We start from the raw sequence: 13,426 nt of genomic DNA, 5'->3' as shown, positions 1-13,426 counted from the left end.
AAATGATAGAAAGTAATTTGGATCAGAAGGCTCAGTTAGTGATCATTAATTTCTATAATAACGCCCCACCAGGCGAAGTCCCCAACATCTTAATGGAGATGGGAGAGGACCTAGAGGAAATATGTGCAAATAATAGGCGCGAGACTCTCATTATATGGGGCAGTGATTTTAATGTCCATCTTTGTAAAGAACTTTCGGAGAAGGTATGCGGCTGGGTCACCGAAGACACTGGCCCAAGACCCCACTTCTCTCATAGTATACAAGGAGAGTCAATGAACTTAATGATCCAAAAATATAACTTGTCCTTTGTAAACTAATTATTGTCCGAAGTACCACAGTTTAAACCAACCTTTAATGGCAGGGGAGCAGATACAGTGACTGATTATGTTTTAACGCCAACCCATCTTGCACACTATCTTACTAACTACATGCTACATGATATTGCGATAAGCGATCACTTTCCTCAGAGTTTGAACCTTTCTCTAACCCACTTTACAACAGCCAAAGTTGATAAGGACATATTGGTAGATGACATCGAATTAGCTCCACGCAATGGATACACCCTGCAATGGGCCCAGTTGGATCCAAACTGTTTACTTAAGCAGTTAATACGAGACCATAACCAAGCCTTCGTAGACTGTCTTACTGAGAACATTGACCAAGGGAAATGTTTAAGCGCCTTTTCACAGATCACGCAAGGTGTGAAAGAAGCTCTTACCATTAGAACGGGAAAGGTAGGACAGAGAAGGAAAATGGGTTGGTTTGATCAGAATTGTACGAAAGCACATAAGAGACTAAAAAAGGCTTTAAGTGCCTCAATAAGAAGTCAGACTGAGATACGCATGTATAGACAGGAATATAAGATAGCCATAAAAAAAAAAGGAAATCCATTCTGAAACAAAATCTGTGGGAAACTTTACATGAAGCCAGTCGAATGAAGGACAATATCCTCTTCTGGAAAACAATAAATACTCCAGTGCTAGGGGATAGCGACATCCCTAGGATGGAAATTGCAATTTCCGAAGAGGATTGGATTGCACATTTTTCTAAAATCTACTCTCACCTTAGTGATCGAGAGTCAACATACCACACAAAAGATTCAGTTGCACAGGAAGGCCCACGTCTGACTGTAACACCTCAGTTCAGCTTAGAGGAGGTAGTGGAAGCAATAAATTCGAGCAAAGAAGGGAAGGCTCCAGGTCCGGACGGTGACACAATAGATCTGTAATTCCAATACGCAGTTATGGGGCCCTTTACTGACACAGACTCTGAGGGCTCTTTGCATACAGGGCCCTCTATCATCATGGCGAGACTCTACCATTGTCCCTATATACAAAAAAGGTGATCGTTCGAACCCGGCTTGCTATAGGCCAACCTCCCTACTCAATACATCAGCTAAAATAGCAGGGAGAATTATCCCGAACAGACTCCAAACATGGGCAGAACAAAATGGCATTCCATCTCCAATACAATATGGTTTTCGTCCAGGAATAGGTACGGTGGAGCAGGGCCTGAACCTAAGTATTATAATTGGAAAGTATACAAGGACTAGAGAGAGTAATTTGTATTTGGCCTTCATAGACTTATCCTCAGCATTTGACTGCGTACTACACAACAAGTTATGGGATATCCTAAGCAGAATGGGGGTAGAACCATCAATAATTCAGTTCATACGGGACCTGTACACAGGATGCAAAGCAAGAGTAAGGTACGGGATAAAAGGGGAACGCACTAGGCCTTTTAGTATACATAGAGGAGTTCGCCAAGGCTGCATACTTGCCCCGCTTTTGTTCGCACTATACATAAACAACCTAGAATCTGAACTGACAAGTAGATGCAAAGATCTCCCCCAAATAGGCAACCGTGCTGTCCCGGAGCTACTCTACGCAGATGAAGCAGTTCTTATGGCCAGGACACCACTAGCTCTCCAAAAACTTCTAACTACCTGTATAACTTTTATGACAGACTTGGGCCTTACCGTTAATCGTTCTAAAACTTTTATAATGAACTGTGGTAGAAAACAGGTTAAGATAAAAAACATCACTATTAACGGGGGGAAGGTCGAAACAGCTCGAACATTTTCATACCTGGGCATAATGTTTGACAAAAAGGGTTCCTGGGCACATTGTATCAAAACGGAAAAAGATCAGATCACCAAGACAACGGCAGCTCTGAAAATCTTCTAAAAAAGTTAGGGGGGGGGATTACCCCACTGAACATGGTAACAATTTACAGAGCCAAGTGCACCCCTGCCGCTTTGTATGGATCAGGTATTTGGGGTTACACTAATTGTAAAATCGATCCAGACGGTGGAAAATGACTTCCTCAGACATCTGTTAATGGTACCAAATGGTACATCGTCGTACATAACCCACGCGGAGCTAGGGGTCTCTTTTTTTATCTGTTCTGATAAAGATACAACCACTGCTATTATGGCACAAAGTGTGGTCTTCTGAGTACACTGGATTAAACAAAACTATTTTATCTGATTGCATCGCCTCAACATACTTGTTAAAAGTTCCTTGGCTGTTATATATTTTGACCTTTTTTGAAGACATGGGCAGTAAAAAATATTATACAAACCCGGAATCACTGGAAAAAATAACCAGTAAGGAACTGAAGGCATTAACACTGACGCATCTAGAATTAAGTTGCTGGGTAGTTGAATCAAAAAAGCCCAGGGTAATGTCTAACCAATTAATTTGGTCTGTGGAGGGCATGCAGCCCTATCTGGCAAATGTGGTAAACTCTCGGAACCGCTTTGTTCTTACAAGATTAAGGTTAGACACCTTCCACAGTTTAGTACCTTTTCCGACCATGAATGATTGGAGCACAACCTTAAGGGCATGCCCCTGTGACGCAACGGCATCCCAAACCACAATTCACGTGGTTTTATTTTGCAAATTTTATACAAAAACAGAAAGGGTTTTTTAGTTCCTCTTTTAAGATCGCGTAACCTGCGTCAGTGCCGTAGTGTGTATATTAGCATACAGGTCTTACCCTCTATTGAAATGTGTGGAATCTTGGCAAATTTTTTATTTTCTGTATTAATTGCAAGAAGGGCCATGGAGGTATTGGTGCAAACATAATAAGGTTATTTATTCATCCGTGAATGGACAATTGTAGTATGCATTTTATTTTCACTATTTATATTTTATTATATTTATACTATTTTATCTATTTATGTGTTAATACATGTAGATGTGTTTTTTTTTATGACACTTTTATGACTTGCTGAAAGTCGAATAAAGTTTTGTACTACTACTACTACTAATAGCTTGGGGTTTTCATCTTTCATTTGCATAAGCCATCTGAGAGGCCTGCGGTCAGTTTGAACTAGGAAGTGAGAACCAAACAAGTACGGTCTCAGCTTCTTTAGGGAACACACCATAGCAAAGGCTTCCCTCTCAATGGCACTCCACTGCTGTTCTCTGGAGAGTAACCTCCTGCTAATAAAAACAACAGGTTGGTCTTGTCCACCATCACTGATTTGGGACAGGACTGCTCCTATCCCAAGTTCAGAGGCATCTGTCTGCACTATGAACTGCTAAGTGTATTCTGGAGCTTTAAAAACATGTGCTGATCACATTGATTCTTTCAGTGTGTCAAAGGTGTTTTGACAGCTTACTGTCCAGTTTACTTTCTTTGGGTGCTATAGGAGGTGTGTGAAAGGATATGGCACCATTGTGGCCCCTCTCACAGAACTGACCTCCAAGAAAAATGCCAGTCAAGCCAAGGAATGCCCTGACCTGAGTTTGGATTGTTGTAGCTATCCAGTGCGAAAATGTGGATCTTGGCTTGTACTGGTTGAACTTTCCTCCACCTACAAGGTGCCCTAAATATACAAGCTGGCCCTGCCCTATCTGGCACTTGCATGCCTTGATAGTGAGTCCTGCCTTTAGCAGAGCCTCAAAGACCTTTACAAGATGAATCAGGTGATTCTGCCAGGTAGAGCTAAAGAAAGAAATTTCATCTGGATATGCTGCACTAAAATCTAACCCAGCAAGGACTTTGATCACCAACCTTTGGAAGGTGGCAGGGTCATTCTTTAGCCCAAAGGGCATAACAGTAAACCGATAGTACATATCAGGATTGGAAAATGGTGATTTTTCCTTTGCTGCCAGGGTCAGATCTATTTTCCAGTACCCTAATGTGAGATTAACATACTTGGATTTTTCTAGCCAGTCAATAAGTTCATCAGCCCTAGGAATTGGGTTGGCATCTGTTTTGGTCACAGCATTGAGACCCCAATAATCCACACAAAACCTAATTTCTTTCTTCCCACCCTGAGAATGAGGCTCAGGGACTAGAACAACCGGGCTGGCCCAGAGGTTTCCCAGATGCTCAATGACTCTGAATTCCAGCATCTTGCTTACCCCAACTTTGATGCTCTTCTTGACATGTACAGACAGTCCATAGATTTTGTTCTTGACAAGCAAGGTATCCTCAGTGTCCACATAATGGGCACACCAGTTAGTCTGACCAGCGGTCAAGGAGAAGAGCTCAGCATACTGCTGTAAGACTTGCTTGCGGTCAGTCTACTGTTGGTCAGAGAGGGTGTCTGAAAAGACCACCACTCCTACTGAGCCATCTTTTGGGTTGCTGGAGAGGAGATCAGGGAGAGGTTCACTCTTCGCTTCCTGTTCCTCATCAGTGACCATTAGCATGGTCATCTCACCTCTGTTGTGATAGAGTTTAAGGGGGGTTAAATAGATAACCCTTTTGTTGTTCCTGCAAGAGCCAAAGTCCACCAGGTAGGAGACTTTCCCTTTTCTTTCTAGGATAGGGTAGGGTCCACTCCACTTGTCTTGGAGAGCCCTATGAGCCACAGGTTCCAAATCCCATACCTTCTGTCCTGGTTCAAACTCCATCAGTGCAGTCTTTTGGTCATACCAGAGCTTCTGGACTCTTGGCTGTTCTTATTTCTGAAAGCTGTTTCCATGCACTCAGCCATCCTGGAAAGAGGGCCAAGAATATAGCCCCCAATATCCTGCTTATGTTCTATAAGAGGTCTCTCCCATCCCTCTTTCACAAGAAAAAGCGGCCCCTCACAGGATGGCCAAACAGAAGCTCAAAGGGGGGGTGTTAGGAAATGCCTCCTTGGCATGGTTACCCCCTGACTTTTTGCCTTTGCTGATGCTAAGTTTTGATTTGAAAGTGTGCTGAGGCCTGCTAACCAGGCCCCAGCACCAGTGTTCTTTCCCTAACCTGTACTTTTGTTTCCACAATTGGCACATCCTGGCATCCAGGTAAGTCCCTTGTAACTGGTACCCCTGGTACCAAGGGCCCTGATGCCAGGGAAGGTCTCTAAGGGATGCAGCATGTCTTATGCCACCCTGGGGACCCCTCACTCAGCAAAGACACACTGCTTGCCAGCTTGTGTGTGCTAGTGAGGACAAAATGAGTAAGTCAACATGGCACTCCCCTCAGGGTGCCATGCCAACCTCACACTGCCTATGCAGTATAGATAAGTCGCCCCTCTAGCAGGCCTTACTGCCCTATGGCAGAGTGCACTATACCATAGGTGAGGGCACAAGTGCATGAGCACTGTGCCCCTACAGAATCTAAGCAAAACCTTAGACATTGTAAGTGTAGGGTAGCCATAAGAGTATATGGTCTGGGAGTCTGTCATGCACGAACTCCACAGAACCATAATGGCTACACTGAAAACTGTGAAGTTTGGTATCAAACTTCTCAGCACAATAAATGCACACTGATGTCAGTGTAAATTTTATTGTAACATACACCCCAGAGGGCACCTTAGAGGTGCCCCCTGAAACCTTAACCGACTATCCGTGTAGGCGGACTAGTTCTAGCAGCCTGCCACACACACCAGACATGTTGCTGGCCACATGGGGAGAGTGCCTTTGTCACTCTGTGGCTAGTAACAAAGCCTGTACTGGGTGAAGATGCTTATCACCTCCCCCTTTGTTACAGCACCACAGGGCACTCCAGCTAGTGGAGTTGCCCGCCCCCTCCGGCCACGGCCCCACTTTTGGCGGCAAGGCCGGAGGAGATAATGAGAAAAACGTGGAGGATCCCCCCAATAGGGATAGGAATGTGACCCCCTCCCCTTTGGAGGAGGCACAAAGAGGGTGTAGCCACCCTCAGGGCTAGTAGCCATTGGCTACTGCCCTCCCTGACCTAAACACCCCCCTAAATTCTGTATTTAGGGGCTCCCCTGAACCTAGGAACTCAGATTCCTGCAACCTAAGAAGAAGAGGACTGCTAAGCTGAAAAACCCTGCAGAGAAGACGGAGACACCAACTGCTTTGGCCGCAGCTCTACCGGCCTGTCTCCCCCCTTCTAAAGACACTGCTCCAGCGACGCTCTCCCCAGGGACCAGCGACCTCTGAATCCCCAGAGGACTGCCCTGCTTCTAAAAGGACCAAGAACTCCAGAGGACAGCAGCTCTGTTCACCCAAGACTGCAACTTTGTAACAAAGGAGCAACTTTAAAACAACTTGCGTTTCCCGCCGGAAGCGTGAGACTTGCTACTCTGCATCCGACACCCCCGGCTCAACTTGTGGAGAACAAACACTTCAGGGAGGACTCCCCGGCGATTGCGAGACCGTGAGTAGCCAGAGTTGCCCCCCCGAGCCCCCACAGAGACGCCTGCAGAGGGAATCCCGAGGCTCCCCCTGACCGCGACTGCCTGCTCCTCAGATCCCGATGCCTGGTAAAGAGACTGCACCCGCAGCCCCCAGGACCTGAAGGATCCGAACTCCAGTGCAGGAGTGACCCCCAGGAGGCCCTCTCCCTTGCCCAGGTGGTGGCTACCCCGAGGAGTCCCCCCCCTTGCCTGCATCGCTGAAGAGACCCCTTGGTCTCCCATTGATTTCAATTACAAACCAGATGCGTGTTTGCACACTGCACCCGGCCTCCCCGTGCTGCTGAGGGTGTACTTTCTGTGTGGACTTGTGTCCCCCCCGGTGCCCTACAAAACCCCCCTGGTCTGCCCTCCGAAGACGCAGGTACTTACCTGCTGGCAGACGGGAACTGGGGCACCCCCTTCTCCATTGAAGCCTATGCGTTTTGGGCACCACTTTGACCTCTGCACCTGACCGGCACAGAGCTGCTGGTGTGGTAACGTTGGGGTTGCTCTGAACCCACAACGGTGGGCTACCTTGGACCCAAACTTGAACCCCGTAGGTGGTTTACTTACCTGAAAAAACTAAAACTCTTACTCCCCCCAGGAACTGTTGAAAATTGCACTGTCTAGTTTTAAAATAGCTATATGTGATTTATGTGAAAACTGTATATGCTATTTTGCTAATTCAAAGTTCCTAAAGTACCTACCTGCAATACCTTTCATTTGAAGTATTACATGTAAATCTTGAACCTGTGGTTCTTAAAATAAACTAAGAAAATATATTTTCTATACAAAAACCTATTGGCCTGGAATTGTCTGAGTGTGTGTTCCTCATTTATTGCTTGTGTTTGTACAACAAATGCTTAACACTACTCCTTTGATAAGCCTACTGCTCGACCACACTACCACAAAATAGAGCATTAGTATTATCTCTTTTTGCCACTATCTTACCTCTAAGGGGAACCCTTGGACTCTGTGCATACTATTCCTTACTTTGAAATAGTGCATACAGAGCCAACTTCCTACGGGGGGAAAACCATACTCGCGTTTGTGATACTTCTCTGTAAGCAAAAAGCAGACATGGCAGTAAGACATCCCATCACCCTTTAGAGTTTTTCAGGGTGTCCATCAATAGTACCTTTCAATGTCTTGTTGAATCTCTCAACAAGGCAATTTGTTTGGTGATGATATGGGGTAGTGAACTTACAAGTATGGCTTACATAGCCATTTGTGTTACAGGAAGCCAGACATGACGTTTATACCTCTGTCTGACACCACCTCCTTTTGAAAGCCCACTCTGGTAAAAATACCAATGCAAGGGCAGTAGTAGTCATCAAGGGAATTGCTTCAGGACACCTGTTTGCATTATTCGCTATAATCAGTATGAATCTGCTCCATGATGCTGTTTGAGGGCCAAGGGGCCAGACTATGTCAATCCCTACCCTTTCAAAGGGAACCCCAACCACTGGAAGTAGAAATTCAGTACTCCTTTGGGTGGCCACCGGTCTTGCTACTGGCTTGACAGGTGGCACTCGAGTAACAAAACTCCTTCACCTTATGGGATATTCCTGGCCATTAGAAGCGGCTCACCAACCTACTCCATGTTTTGGCCTGGCCAAGATGCCAAGGGGGTATCATGGGCAAAAGTGAGGAGAAACTCTCTAAACTGCTGAGGCAACCTCACTGGAGCAGGATGCAGCAATTAGATAAACATTTCCTGTTCCCACACCTTACCCTGAAGGATACATTACTTATTCCTCCCTATTGGAAGTTGGCTTACAATATGGTGCAGTAAAAAGAAGTACACAGTGCAGAAAGTCTGTGGATCCCAATTGGTTTTCTAGAGGCAAAAATTGATAGGACCAATGCCCTATTTTGTGGTAGTGAAGGGAGAGCAGTTGGGCTTATCAGAGGGAAGTGCTAAGCATTTGTACTTACAGAGGCAATAAATGACACACACTCAAAGAATAAATCTGAGACCAAATTAGAAAAATAATACCTTGTTTTATATACTTTAAACCCAAGAACTTTGTTACAAGGTAAGTATATTTTCAAGTATTAATACTTTTTAGTTTAAAAAAAATCGACAGTGCAATTTCAGAGTTCTTCAATGTTAACCTATGGAGGAAAACAATGTTCAGCAAACACAGGGTTAACAACGACTCTCAAGGCCAATCTCAGAGAGTTAAGTTAAGTACTGGGCACTGATCAGAACCACACCAGCAGGTCACCCAGAGAAGCACTGAGGCAGCCAGGTGCAGGGATGCAGCAAGGCAACGTGTGCCCAATGATTTTCTATGGGAGTTGGCCCTCAAGAAGACAGGCTGCAGACTGTGGCTAGGAAACCAGTTAGGGACAACAAACAGGTAGGTTGTACACTTGGAGAGCTTGGGGACATAGCTGTACAGTTGGTCTTTTTATCCAGGATCCGGGGGGGTGGGGGGGGGGGGGGCTTCTTAGATGGCAGGTTTCTGCATCCAGGAGCACTCGCGGTCAGGGGGGCCTGTGTATTGAGGCTGCAGGCGTCATTGGGAAGACCAGCAGGGGTGAAACCAGGGTAGACTCTAGCTCAGGAGAGGAGCTGGGGGATGTCATTGGCATCAGTGAGCCCCTCAGACTGGGTCGTGGGTAACGGGTGCAGTGGTTGCTGGAGGTGTCTGGTTTTCTCTCACCAAAAGACCATGCTTCCCTTGGCATGGTTACCCCCAAACTTTTTGTTGATGGCAATTATGATTGAAAGTGTACTGGGATCCTGCTAACCACACCCTAGCACCAGTGTCCTTTCCCTAAACTGTACCTTTGTTCCCACAACACAATTTACACAGAAACATCCTTTGTAACTGGTACCCCTGGTACCAAGGGCCCTGTGGCCAGGGAAGGTTCCTAAAGGCTGCAGCATGTATTATGTCAACCTAGGGACCACTCACTCAGCACATGAACACAACACTGCCTCACAGCTTGTGTGTGCTGGTGGGGAGAAAATGATTAAGTCAACATGGCACTCCCCTCAGGGAGCCATGCCCACATCCCACTGCCTGTGGCATAGGTAAATCACCCCTCTAGTAGGCCTTACAGTCCTAAGGCAGGGTGCACTATACCACAGGCGAGGGCATAGTTGCATGAGCACTATGCCCCTACAGTGTCTAAGCCAAACCTTAGACATTGTAAGTGCAGGGTAGCCATGAAGACTATATGATCTGGGAGTCTGTCAATTACGAACTCCACAGTTCCATATTGGCTACACTGAAATCTGGGAAGTTTGGTATCAAGCTTCTCACCAGTTCTTGCCAGCCTGCCACAACCAGACGGGTTTCTGGCAACATGGGGTGAGTGCCTTTGTCACTCTGTGGCCAGGAACAAAGCCTGCACTGGGTGGAGGCGCTTCTCACCTCCCCCTGCAGGAACTGTAACACCTGGCGGTGAGCCTCAAAGGCTCATGCCTGTTCTTACAGCGTCCCAGGGCATCCCAGCTAGTGGAGATGCCCACCCCTCCTGACACAGCCCCCACTTTTGGCAGCACTTTTGGAGGAGATAATGAGAAAAACAAGGAGGAGTCACCCACCAGTCAGGACAGCCCCTAAGGTGTCCTGATCTGAAGTAACCCCTGCCTTAAGAAATCCTCCATCTTGGTTTTGGAGGATTCCCCCAATAGGAATAGGAATGTGACCTCCTCCCCTCAAGGAGGACGCACAAGGAGAGTGTAGCCACCGTCAAGGACAGAAGCCATTGGTTATTGGCCCCCAGACCTAAACACACTCCTAAATTAAGTATTTAGGGGCGACCCTGAACCCAGGAAATCAGATTCCTGCAACCTGAAGAAAGAAGGACTACTGACCTGAAGGCCCCACAGAGACTACAACTGACTTGTCCCAGACTCAAAGACCCTACACAGCGACGCATCCAGCGGGACCAGCGACCTCTGAGGACTCAGAGGGCTGACCTGCACCTAAAGGACCAAGAACCTCCCGAGGACAACGGCTTTCTCCACCAAAAATTACAAAACAGCAACAAGAAACCAACTTAAAAGAGACTCCGACTTCCTGCCAGAAGCGTGAGTCTTCACACTGTGCATCTGATGCCCACGGCTCGAGTTCAGGAGAACCAACACCGCAGAGAGGCCCCCCCAGTCGACAACAACAACATGGATACCCTGTGTTTCCCTCCCTGCACCCCCCACAGCGACGCCTGCAGAGGGAATCCAGAGGCTGACCGTGACGGCCTGGTAACAACGGAACCCGACGCCGGGACCAGGCACTGCATCGCAGCCCCCCAGGACAGAGAGGAACCACCTACCAGTGCAGGAGTGACCAGCAGGTGGCCCTCATCCTAGCCCAGTCAGTGGCTGTCCCGAGAAGCCCCCTGTGCCCTGCCTACATTGCCAGAGTGACCCCCGAGTCCCTCCATTGTTTCCTATGGCAAACCTGACACCTACTCTGCACAATGCACCCGGCCGCCCGTGTGCCACTGAGGGTTTGTTTGTGTGCTTCCCCCCCCCCCACAAAGTGCTCTACAAAACCCCCCCTGGTCTGCCCCCCGAGGACATAGGTACTTACCTGCTAGCAGACTGAGACCGGAGCACCCCTGTTCTCCATAGGCGCCTATGTGTTTTGGGCCCTCCTTTGACCTCTGCACCTGATCGGCCCAGTGTTGCTGGTGCTGTGGATTTGGGGTTGCCTTGAGCCCCGAATGGTGAGCTGCCTATGCCCAGGAGACTGAACTTTTAAGTGCTTTACTTACCTGAGAAACTAACGATTACTTACCTCCCCAAGAACTGTTGATTTTTGCACTGTGTCCACTTTTAATATAGCTATTTGCCATTTGAAACAAAACTCTGTGTACTACGGTTTTAAATCAAAGTTCTATACTTACCCGTGTGAAGTACCTTACAATTTATGTACTTATCTAAAATCTTGAATCTTGTGGTTCTAAAATAAGCTAAGAAAATATATTTTTCTATATAAAAACCTACTGGCCTGGAGTTAAGTCTTTCAGTGTGTTCTCATTTATTGCCTGTGTGTGTCCAACAAATGCTTAACACTAGCCTCTGATAAGCCTACTGTTCGGCCACACAACCGCAAAATAGAGCGTTAGTATTATCTAATTTTGCCACTATCAACCTCTAAGGGGAACCCTTGGCCTCTGTGCACACTATCTCTCACTTTGAGATAGTATATACAGAGCCAACTTCCTACAATGGGAGAGGGGTCCTGCGTGCAGAGGCTGCAGACAACTTGGGGGAGTCCAAGAGGGGTGAAACCTGAGTGGACTCGGACTCTTGACATCTGTGGAACCTTGCTGGCACAGTTGGCTGGCTTCACCTTGGGTCGTGGACGCCAGGTGCAGAGGTCACTTCGGGTGTCCGATCTTTGCTGATCTGGATGCTGCAGGGTCCTTTCTTGCGACTTTGTTGCAGAGAAGATCCGCTGCTCACAGGAGTCTGAGTCTTTGTGGAACACAGGCAGTCCTCCTGGGTTTTTTGGAGGCTCAGCTGCAGGATAAGTTGTGTTTTTGGGCACAGTCCGTCTAGGTCAGCAGTCAGGCCGGTGGGGCTGGTACCAAGTCAGCAGTTTCTTATGTTCCTCTTCTACAGGTGCAACTCCTCTGTCTCCTTTTCTTATAAGGTCATCAGGATCAGAGTTCTAGGGTTCAGGGGTGCCACATAAATACTCAAATTAGGAGCGTTACAGGAAGTACCAGGTGGTAGTCAATGGGCTGCTGACCTTTAGGGTGACTACACTCTTGTTATGACCACTTTCACTGGGAAGTAAGTGGGCATAACCCTAACCCTTGTGTCCTAATTCTTTTAAAAAGAGATGGAGAAGTTTAAAAAGTAGCGTCCACTACAGCTCATCTGCCTTACGGGCGGGACTGGCATGAAGTGGGCACACCTCCTTATCTACCTAATTTTCCAGCCTGTCCTGCTGCCATAAGTAAGAGCAGGACTGGAGGGGGGGGGGGGGGGGTCACTGTTCTCCGCCGCCTGGAGAGACCTGGGTTGTATTACAAAGGCACCTAGGCCGTTGAAGCTCCCCATCCTGCCTGGGTAAGGTGCCAACACCCCCGCCCAGTACAGGCTTTTGTCTCTGGCGAGGCAGAAATGTGTCGAAACCAGTCAACACACTAGTAGCTGGTAGGTTTTCATGGGACACCTCTAAGGTCCCTCACTAGCATCAGTGAGGGTTTATTAATCTGAGATGTTTGATACCAAACATCTTTATATTCAGAGAAGCCATCATGTAACTGGGAAACTCTTAGTGACCAGTGTCTAGTAGACGCATTTAAAATGGCTTCCCTGGTCAATTACTAACTGAGACTCAACAAAGACATAGCAGGGGCATATCTGCTCTTGCAGATATGCCTTCACATGTAATATAATGCTCCCTACCTTAGCTGTAAGACCTTGTAGAGGGGTGACTTAGAAATATTGAAATATTGCAAGCAGTGTTTAGGGGACATGGCACACAGGCTGTGCATCAGGTCCTGTTTTCACTTTTGTTTGCACCAAGACACAACCTGCAATGGCAGCCTATCACGTGCTTGATGAGGGGTCCCTTAGAGTGACCATATGTACTGCAGCCCTTAGGGACCTCCTTCAGCACCCCAAGCGCTAGGTGCCAGGGGTACCATTTATTAGGGACTTACAGTGGGTGCTAAAGGTTTTGCCAATTGGGGAAAAACAACTGTGCAGTTTTGAGGGGGGGAAGAGATCTGGCACTTGGGCCCTGGAAAGCAAGAACCCAGGGCACTTCCAGTCGAAATTATACCACAAACCAGGCAAAAAGTGTGTGTATCTTTCATCTAAACCACGTTTCCTGGCAATACACCCTGACAAAG

General features: G+C 47.2%; 1 protein-coding gene across 1 annotated transcript in view; it reads right to left on the bottom strand.

Moving 5' to 3' along the window:
* Nucleotides 1-13,426, bottom strand: part of EIF5B (eukaryotic translation initiation factor 5B) — a 675,161-nt gene that overhangs the window by 513,014 nt on the left and 148,721 nt on the right. The gene's annotated exons all lie outside the window — the stretch shown is intronic.

This window comes from Pleurodeles waltl, chromosome 8 (assembly GCF_031143425.1).
Source record: "Pleurodeles waltl isolate 20211129_DDA chromosome 8, aPleWal1.hap1.20221129, whole genome shotgun sequence".
In the NCBI taxonomy this organism is placed as follows: Eukaryota; Metazoa; Chordata; class Amphibia; order Caudata; family Salamandridae; genus Pleurodeles; species Pleurodeles waltl.
This window is presented reverse-complemented; position numbering and strand designations above follow the sequence as displayed.